Here is a 6,000-nt window from a genome sequence, read left to right on the forward strand (position 1 = left end):
CACAGTGCGAAAGCTGGTGCTAGAAGAGCAAAGTGTATGGGCTGAGCTGTAGTAGGAGATGAGTGAGGTAAGGTAGGAGGGTGTGAGCTAATCCTATCCTGTGGCTTTTGTTGTCGAGAATAAAATATAAAGACACAGTGACGGAGCATCTCAAGGATTCAGGCCTAGAGAAGTTTGGACAGCTCTCCAGATCCACAGATCTTTATTTCGGCTGGAGCCTGACACCACACTAGGGCCACATTCTAAGACCCCCAAAGGCTGTGTTGGCTTTTGTGATTCTGTTTCTTATTTCCTTGACTGTTGTTGCACTGTTGCTCATTGTGCTGCTTAAGTAACAGAATTCTGTGACAGGCCGTAAGTTCTCTGAGGACAGGGAATGTGTCTGTTTATCGTTATATTGTAGTCTCCCAAGTACTTAGTTCACTGCTCTGCACACTGTAAGTGCTCAATAAATATGATTGAGTGGCTGACTGACGGATGGACATTAAGCTCTATATTGCCAAAGTAGATTTTTGGTTGTGTATTTGGGGTAAGCTGATACATTGCCTGGTTTACAATAATTTGAATGTGTTTTTTATGGTACTCGCTTAGAATTTACTATGTGCCAGGCACTGTACTAAGTGTTGGGGTGGATACAAGCTAATCAGGTTGGACACTGTCCATGTGCCATATGGGGCTCACAATCTTAATTTCCATTTTACAGATGAGGTAAATGAAGCACAGAGAAGTCAAGTGACCTGCCTAAGGCTACAGCAGACAAGTGACAGAGCAGGGCCTAGAACCCAGGTCCTCTGACTCCCAGGCCAGTGCTCTTTCTACTAGGCTGCAGTGCTTCCTGTTGGGTGCATGCCTTTGCATACAGTAATTCTAGAATGACTTTGATTTTGGATGATGTTCAGTGTCTGTCGAGTAAGGAGTGTTTTCCAAATGAATGGAAGCATATTTTACTTGCATCCTCCAGCGTGGTTGTACAGAATCTATTGAACCATACCCCACCTCTGCCCTATCCTATTGGTCGTGGAATGGATTCAACAGATCTCCCCTGGATCTTGACATGGATAGCTGTCTGTCATGAAATCATCTCAGAATCCTAAACATATTTTTAGTGAAGGCAGATTTTCCAGGTGGTCTCATTCATATAGTTCATCCCACATGGACTTCAGGAGGGTGCAGTGCAAACATTTTAAATATTATTATCTACTTGGGTTTTAGGACAGTGTCTTCAGCATAGGCTATTATTCACAACCCCATTATCTAGCAGTGACAAAGCCCAAAGCAATATAATTCCAGAAATGATCTTCTGATTGGAAATTGGAGGACTCATTAATTCAGCAGCCACCATTGTAGTTTGGTCCCTTCAACATCTGACATCACTTCCTCCAACCTCAGGAAGAAAATAATGTATCCTGGGACAGCCAAATGCCAAGTCAGGCCAACGCCAATGATGTATTTTCAAATTATGCTCATTATTGCAGGCTGAGAGTGGAAGTAATTGACAATGACTGAGTGGCTGAAATAATGTCAAGTATGCCTTTCAGAATAAGCCTGAGAGCTTCAGGGAACTCACAGCCCAGTCATCTCTAAGATAGAGTATTAGAGTGTTTTAAATGACCATCTCTGCTAGGCATGGCCAATACTGATTAAATCTTTCTATAGGGGAGAGAGAGAGAGAGTACTAGAGAGTGTCAGAGAGGGAGTGAGTGAATGAGAACCAGAGAGAGAGCCAGAGGGAGAGCTCTGAGTATTTGAAGGAAGAATTGTCCAGGTGTTTCTGTGTCCCTGGTCCCACCTTCTGGTCAGTCATACAGGCAGAAATAGCTCAGGGAAAGTCCTATGAGCATCAGAAAGTTTTTATATAGGATTACTCTATCTTGAGTACTGCCTAGAAACTATACAGAGCAAGTTAAACAGTCTCTATCCTCTAGTTTCTTTACACACCTAAGCAGGGCTCAATTTCCTTTGGCAGATGTGAGGAGGGAGGGCATTCCAGGACAGCGGGAGGACATGGGCTAGGGGTCAACGGCGGGATAGGCATGAATGAGGGACAGTGAGGAGTGAGCGGCTGAGGAGTGGAGTGTATGGGATGGGCAGTAGAAAGAGAGAAGGGAGGTGAGGTAGGAGGGGCCAAGGTGATGGAGAGCTTTGAAGCCAAGAGTGAGGAGTTTTTTTTTCGTATGATGGTTGATAGGCAACCCCTGGAGGTTTTTGAGGAGGGGAGTGACATGCCCAGAGCTTTTCTGTAGGAAGATGATCCAGGCAGTGGAATGAAGAATAGACTGGAGGGGGGAGAGACAGGAGGAAGGGAGATCAGAGAGGAGGAGATCAGAGAGGAGGCTGACACAATAATCCAGTGATGAAAATTAAAAAATTGTAGATGAGAGGAAAGATGGGGTCCTGCCACAGCTGGGGTGGCAGGGGTGGTGATGGCAACGCCTTTTTTCCCTCCCTAACAACTCCTCTACAGTACTTTCCTGAGTGTTCTAAAAACTTATGCTAAAAATGGTAGTGGAAACATAGCTTCACTGCTAGGACTCTGTTCTACAATTTCACTGCTTATGATACTGCCCTGCTACTTCATGTTACAAATGATTCATAAGCAGCATGGTCTAGTGGGAAAACAGCATGGCTTAATGGGAAAGAGAACAGGCCTGGAAGTCAGGGGATCTGGATTCTAGTCTCACTCTGCCAACTGCTTGCTGTGTGACCTTGAGCAAATCACTTAACTTCAGTTTCTTCAACTGTAAAATGGGGATTAAATACCTGTTCTCCCTCCTACTTAGACTGTGAGCCTCATGAGGGACAGGGGCTCTGTCCGGCCTAATTAACATATACCTACCCCAGAACTTGGTCCATTATTTGACAAATAGTAGGGCATAACAAATACCATAAAAAAACAGAGGGCATGCCCACAGACAGAGGTGGGCACAGAAGTAGAAGCCTTGAATCCAAAAATATACATCCTATTCCCAACACCTAAATAAACACTCACAAACACACACACACACACACACACACAGTCAGGAGCAGAATTTACATGCCTGGTTTAAGGCCTCGGGGGGATTCTAAAAAGAGGAGTGACAAGAATTTCACTCACATCTCCTTCTTAAAACCCGAGCTATATTCATTTTTGTTCTACTTCCTGTTACTATGATAGATGATACATAAGAATGGAAGCTATCTCCTGTCAGGAACAACAGGTGAGGCTCGGTCCTCAAGTCTCAGGGCCGAGAACTTGCATGGAAGAATTGATTCTAGGGCTAGGGCTAATGGTTCGCACTGAGTCAATCACCCTCTCTCATCCAAGCCAAACATGTTCCTGCTGGGAAACAGAGTGCAAGAAGCAAGCAGGCAGACAGACAGTGATACAGCAGATTGCAAAATGCATGTGTGTTGTGCATGTATGTTCTTAGCCCACGTTAACCAAGTACAGCAAAAACAGGACTATAACCCCTGTCTCCTGATTCCCAGGGCTGGGCTCAATACATCAAAATGTATTTTAAGCAACTTTATTTTTCCCAAAGCAGTTTCACAAAAATTAGTTCATTTAACCTCACAACATGTCAGTGAGGCAAGAAGTGTTCTCCCCATTTTACAGATGAAGGAATTGAGGCAGAGGTGCAGTGACTTGTTCCAGGCCTTACTAGGGCAGAACTGAGAGCAGAACCACTCCTGACTAACTCTCAGACTTGTGCTCTTTCCACTAGACCATGCTGGTATTATTATTGTAATAATAATAAGGTACAGTCTAAATATAACTTCTTTCTTGCAAGGAACTCAAAGGACTGGCCACAGGCAATTTTGTTATTTAGTTCATCAACAGCAGTGAGAACTACAGTGTATACTGTACCCACAGGGTGAAGCTGGAAATAGAATGGGAGAACTGGAGTAGAATCCAGGTCTCTGAAAGTCCTGCCACTTCTTTATAACCAGGATGAGGGGGCGCTCATTGGAGCTTGAGTGTAGAAGCATCTAGATAAACAATAGGAAGCTCTACTTCACTGAAAGGATGGCAAATATCTTGTCCTGTGTGTCAGTAATACCAAGGGGTGTTTGAATAAATCCATGGATTAGAGGAAAAGTTAGGAATATCGAGGAAACAAGTTAGAGATGCTAGATGGTACATCCCCATCATTAGAATGGATGTCAAGAAGGGTAACTATCATATTGGCCTTGTCCTTATTGAAAGCACATCTCCTCCAAGAGGCCTTCCCAGACTAAGCCCTCACCTCCCATCCTACCTCTCCTTTCTGCATCATCTTTTCCTTTGGATTTGTACCCTTCACTCACCCCACCCTCCGCCCCACAGCGCAGCGTGGTTCAGTGGAAAAAGCACGGGCTTGGGAGTGAGAGGTAGTGGGTGCTAATCCCGGCTCTGCCACTTGTCCCCTCTGTGACCTTGGGCAAGTCACTTAACTTCTCTGTGCCTCAGTGACCTCAACTGTCAAATGGGGAAAAAGACTGTGAGCCCCACCTGGGACAACCTGATTACCTTGCATCTCACCCAGCGCTTATAACAGTGCTTGGCACACAGTAAGTGCTTAACAAATATCAACATTATTATTAGGGAAGCAGCTTGTCTCATGGGAAAGAGACTGGGCCTGGGAGTCAGAGGTCTTGGGTTCAAATTCAGCCTCCACCACTTGTCAGCTGTGTGATTGTGGGCAAGTCACTTGACTTTTCTGTGCCTCAGTTCCCTCATTTGTAAAATCGGGATTAAGACTGTGAGCCCCATGTGGGACAACCTGATGACCCTGAATCTACCCCAGCGCTTAAAACAGTGCTCTGCACATGGTAAGCTCTTTACAAATACCAACATTATTATTATTATTATGTACATATCCATAATTTATTTTGATTTCTCTCTCCCCATCTAGACTGTAAGATCCTTGTGGGAAGGGCATTTGTCTACCAATTTTATTATATTTGAACTCTCATAAGTGCTTAGTACAGTGCTCTGCACCCAGTAAGCACTCAATAAATACAACTGATTGGTTGATGGATTGATTGGCTCACTGGTGTGACCCAGTGGTCAGGGGGAGGCAGTAGAGTCCAGGGGGAAACAGCTGGAGTGCCTGATGTTGGACCAATGGCAAATCAATTAACTTCTCTTTGCCTTGGTTTCCTCATCTGTAAAATGAGAATACTAATACTTCTACTAACAAAAATAATAATAAAAAAAACCTGCCCCTCCTAATCTCTTAGGGATATGATGAGAATAAATTGAGATCATTAATGTGGAAGTGGAATTAAAAAATAATAAAATTGCTCAACCAATTCAAAGTACGGTATTATTATTTCTTACATTATGATGTCTTGAGGGTGACAGAAAAGTCTGTGATGTGCTGTGGATCAATGATTACTTTTCTGCTCCTTAATCTCCTGGTCACTGAGAAGTTCCCCAGGAAGCCAATTTTTAGGGCAATGTGAAAACTCCAGCAGAGAGAGGGTTGGGAAAGCCTTATCTAATCTCGGGGCCGAACCCAATCTGCTAGGTTTGTTTCTAATGTTCTGACTGAAAACTGCAAAAATAGAGAGGGATAGGACTGAGTTCTACCGACATCTATCTCTGAGGTCTTCCCCATGAAAACCCAGAGTGCATAATGTTCTGTGCTACAAGCTTCTTTTTTTCAAAGTGTTGCTAACAGGGCTCTAGAAGAAAATAACATGAGGTAATAATGCACTGCACATAAGGAGCAGTATTAATTCTCCTGTAAACCCACTCAAAGGAAAAGGGGATCTGTGTTGCTCTCCCTCTAATTCACTGATACTTTTCCAGAATAATCTCAACCATTCTCTAACCCAGGAGTACAATCATGACCCCATTCTCTCCCATCCCCCAAACTCATTCTCATAATTATTTTAACATATTGATGTCTCACCCACTCAGTTCATAAGCCCCTTGAACTCCTTGATGGCAGGGGCTGGATCTATCCTGTAATGAACCCCAAACATCAATACGCTATTTGACACCCAATCTTCTTCAAATGACTTCGAATCATT

This window comes from Ornithorhynchus anatinus, chromosome 5 (genome assembly GCF_004115215.2).
Source record: "Ornithorhynchus anatinus isolate Pmale09 chromosome 5, mOrnAna1.pri.v4, whole genome shotgun sequence".
NCBI classification, from domain to species: domain Eukaryota; kingdom Metazoa; phylum Chordata; class Mammalia; order Monotremata; family Ornithorhynchidae; genus Ornithorhynchus; species Ornithorhynchus anatinus.